Raw genomic sequence first — 10,579 nt, forward strand, 5'->3', positions numbered from 1 at the left:
GGCATTTTCTTTCCTCCCCTGAAACATTTGGCTTTCTAAGTTTGAAAATTGAATAGACTGGGCTAGTCAAGTTTGGACCCCATGTACCACCAACAGAGCTAAAGACAGAGCCAACTACTTCCCTCCACTTGTCAAAATATGTCAAATTTGCTTGATTACCACAACTTCAAAGAAAATTCTGAGGCAACTTAGAGAGGTTAATCAAATACTGCATGATTGGAATGGCTGTGGTTGTATGACGTGGAAAGCTGCAGAGTTAGGCTGAATCTGTTCACAGAAACCCACAGGCTTGTGGTTGCCAGGCAACCACACTGGGCTGAGACTGGCTGAACATCACTGTGAGGTGGATATTAGGCACTAGGTTTGAAAATTTAAAAGACTGGGGTAGTCAAGTTTGGAACCCATCGACCACAGACAGACCAAAAGGTCTTTCAATTATTTCCCTCCACTTCTCAAAATATGTCAAATTTTCTTGATCACTACAACTGTAAACAAAATTCTGAGGCAACATAGAGAGGCTAATCAAATACTGCATGATTGGAATGGCTGTGGTTGTATGAGGTGGAAAGCTGCAGAGTTGGGCTGAAACAGTTCACAGAAATCCACAAGCTTGTGGTTGCCAGGAAACCACACTGGGCTGCAATTGGCTGAGCACCATTGTGAGCTGGACTTTAGGCTCTAGGACACAAGTGTGCAGTAGGAGACCTGAGTCACAATGCTGGGCGTTGCCATGGAGAGCTCAGGGGCACAGAGGACCTTGTAGGGCAAGATTTAAATAGGATGAATATTCTTGGCCTGGTGTGCCACAATATTCTCTCTGAAGGCTTCACTGCTCAGAATTTGTGGATGGAAATGCTTGCCAATCTACACATGGATGTACTTTCAATGGGATATGCAATATGCCAGGGCCTGGCAGATGATCTCTGCCATGTCCTATCCTTGAGCATACGCTTTTCCCTTGTCATGTCTGTCATTTGCCTGAGTCCTGTTCCCTAAGCTATTCAGTCAAGACTTGCTGGCATCATTCACCTGAAGTATAAGAGCTTTCTGTGAAATTTCTCAGCAGAAATCCTCTGCAAGCACATAGCTTTGGATATGAGAGACAGTGGTGGAAGTTGAATTTCAAGGGCAGATATTTGAAAACAATGAAACAAGCCCCGAATAAGATCTTTACATGTTTCCCAGATGAATATGTTTGGAAATACGGGGGAAGAGGGAGATCAAGCCTGCGAAGAGTGCACACCCATTTCAAGGTACAAAAACCAGGGAAAAACATGGGAAAGCAAGAGAGCTGGTTAATCTGATGTAAAAATCTTTGATGATGAAAGGAAAATTATATTCTCATGATGATATATTCAGGCTGTAGAAGTGAACTTCTCATGTTGGTTGTCCTATGTGTGGCCTTCTGCACTGGGCGGTGGATGCAGGACAGGAGATCTTCAAATAAATCTGGTGGAACACAAAATACTGAAAAAAAAATTCCGCCTAAATCCTGTGTATTCCTTCCCTTTGAGAACATATATGGATAATGTACCAAGTTTCAAAAGAGAAAATGTCTTTTGGGTCATGGTTTCAACAATGAAATGGTCACTTCACATAACATTTTGAATTTTGCTTTCACACTTGCTCATGTACCGGGCCTGAGTAAAGCAGAATGCAGAGTAAGCCTCTTCAATAGTTGTGCATTCCATAAGTGGTTTTAAAACCAGTGAAACCCTTTGGACTTAGTGTTTGTATTTAATTGGTTGATTGGTTTTTCAAATTGTTTGTTTGTTACTATTTTGAACTTTGTGAGTCAGGGAAGCCCTCACTCATAGTGATTTAGACCATTCCAAATGCTCTGAAGTTATTCATGTAACAGCTATTACATGTTATAAGTTTCTCCTATTAAAACTTGAAAGACAAACAGACTCTGCTACTTTGCATCTAAATTCAGTGTTGGGCTAAATTCAGTGTTGGGCTTTTTACAAGTCCTTTGAAATGTGTCCTCCTCTAGTCACTGGTCGTGCTGGAATTTACTTTCTTGTGAAGACAGGATTTGAGCAAATTGACACAAGTACAGTTTGCCACTACTCTGGACACCTGGTTAAATATCGAGTTCCCTAAATGGTGTGTGTTTTACTTTGATCTCTGCTCACACTTTGCTCATCCAGTTAGAACCACAGGGCTCCAGGCCATAGCGTTCCAGGCCTAAACAAGAAAATTTCCATTCCATTTTGGGAGTTCATTCGTCTCTCATAATTACTTTTTCCACAAATGTGTGCTTCAGGAGAGGCCCTGTCCAAATGTGGAGAGGCCCATTTTCATTCACTCACTTTCAGACTTTCTAAGATTTCAGTTACTAGAGGTTTGCCCAGACTTGCCATTGTCAATGGACAGTGCACTTCACTTGAAGTTGTGCAGTATTACTTCATGTGTCTCCGTGGAAATTCCACCAATGGGAAACTCTTGCTCTATTCACTTCCAAGTGTTTCTGTGTAAGAAAATATAAGTAACAAAGGATGTGGTTTCAAGCCCAATGAGGAAAGGAGGGATTATCTTTATTTCAGTGCAGGTTGACCTTTCAAAGAAACAGTAATTCCTATGAAATAGGAGGTAAAATCTTTTGTAAAGAGACATGGACATGACCCGCTCAAGTTTATGTCACTGTTTTTAAAACGCCAAGGGCATTTGAGAAATTCTTGGCTGCTGAATTGTCCCTTTTTTCAAATTTCTCTTAGGTAAGACACTCCAGCTTCGTCAAACCATGGTACTGTTCCTTCCATGTAAAAAACCAAAGCAAAAAAGAAAATAAATTAAAACAAAACCCATCACATTACATTTGAGAGCCCACAATTGCTCAGCAGGCCCACTATTCAAGAAGCTAGAGGTACAGAAGCCTCAGCCTTCAGCCCATGGCCTGAAGTTTTGTCTCTATCATGGCCCCTCAATTCCCTGGCATGTCCACATTAACTCATGAATCTTTACTCATTTCCTCTTCAAATGCACAGGATCCAATATATTTGAACCCTGTTCACCTGGGCTGTAATCATCCAAGGACACACCAGAGGAAGGGCAGCCACCCCCTTGCCTGGGGCCTTGGAGCTTATCACAATAGAAATTGACACCTGAACAAGGGGAGCCAAAACAAAGAGAGGCATAATCCTAAAGTCTGAAGCACAGAAGCTACCTATAGACCAGTAGTGGGATTTCACAAATTATGTAAGAATCTTTGTGCACATGCTTGGCATGGCCGCTCATGCCTATAATCCCAGCAATCTGGGTGCTGAGTTGGATGGATCCTTGGGAGTTCCAGTCCATCTTGGGCTACGAATTTATCTCAAGGCCTCTTTCAACAACTACATAAGATGCTGTTTCCAAAAAGAGGACAACAGAAAACTAGACACACTTGGTCCAGGTCCCTGGGTTCACTACATGAGTTGTGGGGTCTAAATATTCCATGCCATGAGAAAATACCTGGGATTTTTAGTGAAAGGGGCATTTGCATCCCTTTTCTAAGGGTTTCCCTTTCACCATGTTACATTTGAATTCTGGGAAAACCTGCTGGTGATAAGCTATCTAGCATTATGTTGGTTTAGGTATTGAGCTAGTACCTCATGTTTAGTGTTCAGGGTTATGCTGCAATGGCTGCAGACCTCCTTGAAATAGCGATTGCAGACAAGTGAACCTCGAGGAAGCTGGATAGTTGAAGCAGGCACTCCAAATATTCATGCACTGCAAGGATTCACTTTCATTTTGGGACTCATCTTCTGGTTGCTGGCTTTTAGTGCTAACTGATACTACCATGGTGGCAGTAATCCAGCAGAGACTGCATGTATGGTTTGCAGGTTTGCTTCCCAAGCCACCAGAAACGTGGCAGAACCCAAATCATTGTGGCATTTTCTTTCCTCCCCTGAAACATTTGGCTTTCTAAGTTTGAAAATTGAATAGACTGGGCTAGTCAAGTTTGGACCCCATGTACCACCAACAGAGCTAAAGACAGAGCCAACTACTTCCCTCCACTTGTCAAAATATGTCAAATTTGCTTGATTACCACAACTTCATAGAAAATTCTGAGGCAACTTAGAGAGGTTAATCAAATACTGCATGATTTGAATGGCTGTGGTTGTATGAGGTGGAAAGCTGAAAAGTTAGGCTGAATCTGTTCACAGAAACCCACAGGCTTGTGGTTGCCAGGCAACCACACTGGGCTGAGACTGGCTGAACATCACTGTGACGTGGATTTTAGGCACTAGGTTTGAAAATTTAAAAGACTGGGGTAGTCAAGTTTGGAACCCATCGACCACAGACAGACCAAAAGGTCTTTCAATTACTTCCCTCCACTTCTCAAAATATGTCAAATTTTCTTGATCACTACAACTGTAAACAAAATTCTGAGGCAACATAGAGAGGCTAATCAAATACTGCATGATTGGAATGGCTGTGGTTGTATGAGGTGGAAAGCTGCAGAATTGGGCTGAAACAGTTCACAGAAATCCACAAGATTGTGGTTGCCAGGAAACCACACTGGGCTGCAATTGGCTGAGCACCATTGTGAGCTGGACTTTAGGCTGTAGGACACAAGTGTGCAGTAGGAGACCTGAGTCACAATGCTGGGCGTTGCCATGGAGACCTCAGGGGCACAGAGGACCTTGTAGGGCAAGATTTAAATAGGATGAATATTCTTTGCCTGGTGTGCCACAATATTCTCTCTGAAGGCTTCACTGCTCAGAATTTGTGGATGGAAATGCTTGCCAATCTACACATGGATGTACTTTCAATGGGATATGCAATATGCCAGGGCCTGGCAGATGATCTCTGCCATGTCCTATCCTTGAGCATACGCTTTTCCCTTGTCATGTCTGTCATTTGGCTGAGTCCTGTTCCCTAAGCTATTCAGTCAAGACTTGCTGGCATCATTCACCTGAAGTATAAGAGCTTTCTGTGAAATTTCTCAGCAGAAATCCTCTGCAAGCACATAGCTTTGGATATGAGAGACAGTGGTGGAAGTTGAATTTCAAGGGCAGATATTTGAAAACAATGAAACAAGCCCCGAATAAGATCTCTACATGTTTCCCAGATGAATATGTTTGGAAATACGGGGGAAGAGGGAGATCAAGCCTGCGAAGAGTGCACACCCATTTCAAGGTACAAAAACCAGGGAAAAACATGGGAAAGCAAGAGAGCTGGTTAATCTGATGTAAAAATCTTTGATGATGAAAGGAAAATTATATTCTCATGATGATATATTCAGGCTGTAGAAGTGAACTTCTCATGTTGGTTGTCCTATGTGTGGCCTTCTGCATTGGGCGGTGGATGCAGGACAGGAGATCTTCAAATAAATCTGGTGGAACACAAAATACTGAAAAAAAAATTCCGCCTAAATCCTGTGTATTCCTTCCCTTTGAGAACATATATGGATAATGTACCAAGTTTCAAAAGAGAAAATGTCTTTTGGGTCATGGTTTCAACAATGAAATGGTCACTTCACATAACATTTTGAATTTTGCTTTCACACTTGCTCATGTACCGGGCCTGAGTAAAGCAGAATGCAGAGTAAGCCTCTTCAATAGTTGTGCATTCCATAAGTGGTTTTAAAACCAGTGAAACCCTTTGGACTTAGTGTTTGTATTTAATTGGTTGATTGGTTTTTCAAATTGTTTGTTTGTTACTATTTTGAACTTTGTGAGTCAGGGAAGCCCTCACTCATAGTGATTTAGACCTCTCCAAAAGCTCTGAAGTTATTCATGTAACAGCTATTACATGTTATAAGTTTCTCCTATTAAAACTTGAAAGACAAACAGACTCTGCTACTTTGCATCTAAATTCAGTGTTGGGCTAAATTCAGTGTTGGACTTTTTACAAGTCCTTTGATATGTGTCCTCCTCTAGTCACTGGTCATGCTGGAATTTACTTCCTTGTGAAGACAGGATTTGAGCAAATTGACACAAGTACAGTTTGCCACCACTCTGGACACCTGGTTAAATATCGAGTTCCCTAAATGGTGTGTGTTTTACTTTGATCTCTGCTCACACTTTGCTCATCCAGTTAGAACCACAGGGCTCCAGGCCATAGCGTTCCAGACCTAAACAAGAAAATTTCCATTCCGTTTTGGGAGTTCATTCGTCTCTCATAATTACTTTTTCCACAAATGTGTGCTTCCGGAGAGGCCCTGTCCAAATGTGGATAGGCCCATTTTCATTCACTCACTTTCAGACTTTCTAAGATTTTCAGTTACTAGAGGTTTGCCCAGACTTGCCATTGTCAACGGACAGTGCACTTCACTTGAAGTTGTGCAGTATTACTTCATGTGTCTCTGTGGAATTTCCACCAATGGGAAACTCTTGCTCTATTCACTTCCAAGTGTTTCTGCGTAAGAAAATATAAGTAACAAAGGATGTGGTTTCAAGCCCAATGAGGAAAGGAGGGATTATCTTTATTTCAGTGCAGGTTGACCTTTCAAAGAAACAGTAATTCCTATGAAATAGTAGGTAAAATCTTTTGTAAAGAGACATGGACATGACCCGCTCAAGTTTATGTCACTGTTTTTAAAACGCCAAGGGCATTTGAGAAATTCTTGGCTGCTGAATTGTCCCTTTTTTCAAATTTCTCTTAGGTAAGACACTCCAGCTTCCTCAAACCATGGTACTGTTCCTTCCATGTAAAAAACCAAAGCAAAAAAGAAAATAAATTAAAACAAAACCCATCAAATTACATTTGAGAGCCCACAATTGCTCAGCAGGCCCACTATTCAAGAAGCTAGAGGTACAGAAGCCTCAGCCTTCAGCCCATGGCCTGAAGTTTTGTCTCTATCATGGCCCCTCAATTCCCTGGCATGTCCACATTAACTCATGAATCTTTACTCATTTCCTCTTCAAATGCACAGGATCCAATATATTTGAACCCTGTTCACCTGGGCTGTAATCATCCAAGGACACACCAGAGGAAGGGCAGCCACCCCCTTGCCTCGGGCCTTGGAGCTTATCACAATAGAAATTGACACCTGAACAAGGGGAGCCAAAACAAAGAGAGGCATAATCCTAAAGTCTGAAGCACAGAAGCTACCTATAGACCAGTAGTGGGATTTCACAAATTATGTAAGAATCTTTGTGCACATGCTTGGCATGGCCGCTCATGCCTATAATCCCAGCAATCTGGGTGCTGAGTTGGATGGATCCTTGGGAGTTCCAGTCCATCTTGGGCTACGAATTTCTCTCAAGGCCTCTTTCAACAACTACATAAGATGCTGTTTCCAAAAAGAGGACAACAGAAAATTAGACACACTTGGTCCAGGTCCCTGGGTTCACTACATGAGTTGTGGGGTCTAAATATTCCATGCCATGAGAAAATACCTGGGATTTTTAGTGAAAGGGGCATTTGCATCCCTTTTCTAAGGGTTTCCCTTTCACCATGTTACATTTGAATTCTGGGAAAACCTGCTGGTGATAAGCTATCTAGCATTATGTTGGTTTAGGTATTGAGCTAGTACCTCATGTTTAGTGTTCAGGGTTATGCTGGAATGGTTGCAGACCTCCTTGAAATAGCGATTGCAGACAAGTGAACCTCGAGGAAGCTGGATAGTTGAAGCAGGCACTCCAAATATTCATGCACTGCAAGGATTCACTTTCATTTTGGGACTCATCTTCTGGTTGCTGGCTTTTAGTGCTAACTGATACTACCATGGTGGCAGTAATCCAGCAGAGACTGCATGTATGGTTTGCAGGTTTGCTTCCCAAGCCACCAGAAACGTGGCAGAACCCAAATCATTGTGGCATTTTCTTTCCTCCCCTGAAACATTTGGCTTTCTAAGTTTGAAAATTGAATAGACTGGGCTAGTCAAGTTTGGACCCCATGTACCACCAACAGAGCTAAAGACAGAGCCAACTACTTCCCTCCACTTGTCAAAATATGTCAAATTTGCTTGATTACCACAACTTCAAAGAAAATTCTGAGGCAACTTAGAGAGGTTAATCAAATACTGCATGATTTGAATGGCTGTGGTTGTATGAGGTGGAAAGCTGAAAAGTTAGGCTGAATCTGTTCACAGAAACCCACAGGCTTGTGGTTGCCAGGCAACCACACTGGGCTGAGACTGGCTGAACATCACTGTGACGTGGATTTTAGGCACTAGGTTTGAAAATTTAAAAGACTGGGGTAGTCAAGTTTGGAACCCATCGACCACAGACAGACCAAAAGGTCTTTCAATTACTTCCCTCCACTTCTCAAAATATGTCAAATTTTCTTGATCACTACAACTGTAAACAAAATTCTGAGGCAACATAGAGAGGCTAATCAAATACTGCATGATTGGAATGGCTGTGGTTGTATGAGGTGGAAAGCTGCAGAGTTGGGCTGAAACAGTTCACAGAAATCCACAAGATTGTGGTTGCCAGGAAACCACACTGGGCTGCAATTGGCTGAGCACCATTGTGAGCTGGACTTTAGGCTGTAGGACACAAGTGTGCAGTAGGAGACCTGAGTCACAATGCTGGGCGTTGCCATGGAGACCTCAGGGGCACAGAGGACCTTGTAGGGCAAGATTTAAATAGGATGAATATTCTTTGCCTGGTGTGCCACAATATTCTCTCTGAAGGCTTCACTGCTCAGAATTTGTGGATGGAAATGCTTGCCAATCTACACATGGATGTACTTTCAATGGGATATGCAATATGCCAGGGCCTGGCAGATGATCTCTGCCATGTCCTATCCTTGAGCATACGCTTTTCCCTTGTCATGTCTGTCATTTGGCTGAGTCCTGTTCCCTAAGCTATTCAGTCAAGACTTGCTGGCATCATTCACCTGAAGTATAAGAGCTTTCTGTGAAATTTCTCAGCAGAAATCCTCTGCAAGCACATAGCTTTGGATATGAGAGACAGTGGTGGAAGTTGAATTTCAAGGGCAGATATTTGAAAACAATGAAACAAGCCCCGAATAAGATCTTTACATGTTTCCCAGATGAATATGTTTGGAAATACGGGGGAAGAGGGAGATCAAGCCTGCGAAGAGTGCACACCCATTTCAAGGTACAAAAACCAGGGAAAAACATGGGAAAGCAAGAGAGCTGGTTAATCTGATGTAAAAATCTTTGATGATGAAAGGAAAATTATATTCTCATGATGATATATTCAGGCTGTAGAAGTGAACTTCTCATGTTGGTTGTCCTATGTGTGGCCTTCTGCATTGGGCGGTGGATGCAGGACAGGAGATCTTCAAATAAATCTGGTGGAACACAAAATACTGAAAAAAAATTCCGCCTAAATCCTGTGTATTCCTACCCTTTGAGAACATATATGGATAATGTACCAAGTTTCAAAAGAGAAAATGTCTTTTGGGTCATGGTTTCAACAATGAAATGGTCACTTCACATAACATTTTGAATTTTGCTTTCACACTTGCTCATGTACCGGGCCTGAGTAAAGCAGAATGCAGAGTAAGCCTCTTCAATAGTTGTGCATTCCATAAGTGGTTTTAAAACCAGTGAAACCCTTTGGACTTAGTGTTTGTATTTAATTGGTTGATTGGTTTTTCAAATTGTTTGTTTGTTACTATTTTGAACTTTGTGAGTCAGGGAAGCCCTCACTCATAGTGATTTAGACCTCTCCAAAAGCTCTGAAGTTATTCATGTAACAGCTATTACATGTTATAAGTTTCTCCTATTAAAACTTGAAAGACAAACAGACTCTGCTACTTTGCATCTAAATTCAGTGTTGGGCTAAATTCAGTGTTGGACTTTTTACAAGTCCTTTGATATGTGTCCTCCTCTAGTCACTGGTCATGCTGGAATTTACTTCCTTGTGAAGACAGGATTTGAGCAAATTGACACAAGTACAGTTTGCCACCACTCTGGACACCTGGTTAAATATCGAGTTCCCTAAATGGTGTGTGTTTTACTTTGATCTCTGCTCACACTTTGCTCATCCAGTTAGAACCACAGGGCTCCAGGCCATAGCGTTCCAGACCTAAACAAGAAAATTTCCATTCCGTTTTGGGAGTTCATTCGTCTCTCATAATTACTTTTTCCACAAATGTGTGCTTCCGGAGAGGCCCTGTCCAAATGTGGATAGGCCCATTTTCATTCACTCACTTTCAGACTTTCTAAGATTTTCAGTTACTAGAGGTTTGCCCAGACTTGCCATTGTCAACGGACAGTGCACTTCACTTGAAGTTGTGCAGTATTACTTCATGTGTCTCTGTGGAATTTCCACCAATGGGAAACTCTTGCTCTATTCACTTCCAAGTGTTTCTGCGTAAGAAAATATAAGTAACAAAGGATGTGGTTTCAAGCCCAATGAGGAAAGGAGGGATTATCTTTATTTCAGTGCAGGTTGACCTTTCAAAGAAACAGTAATTCCTATGAAATAGTAGGTAAAATCTTTTGTAAAGAGACATGGACATGACCCGCTCAAGTTTATGTCACTGTTTTTAAAACGCCAAGGGCATTTGAGAAATTCTTGGCTGCTGAATTGTCCCTTTTTTCAAATTTCTCTTAGGTAAGACACTCCAGCTTCCTCAAACCATGGTACTGTTCCTTCCATGTAAAAAACCAAAGCAAAAAAGAAAATAAATTAAAACAAAACCCATCAAATTACATTTGAGAGCC

This window comes from Cavia porcellus, unplaced genomic scaffold, assembly GCF_034190915.1.
Source record: "Cavia porcellus strain 051 isolate PalLab524CR breed Dunkin Hartley unplaced genomic scaffold, mCavPor4.1 scaffold_39, whole genome shotgun sequence".
Lineage (NCBI taxonomy): Eukaryota > Metazoa > Chordata > Mammalia > Rodentia > Caviidae > Cavia > Cavia porcellus.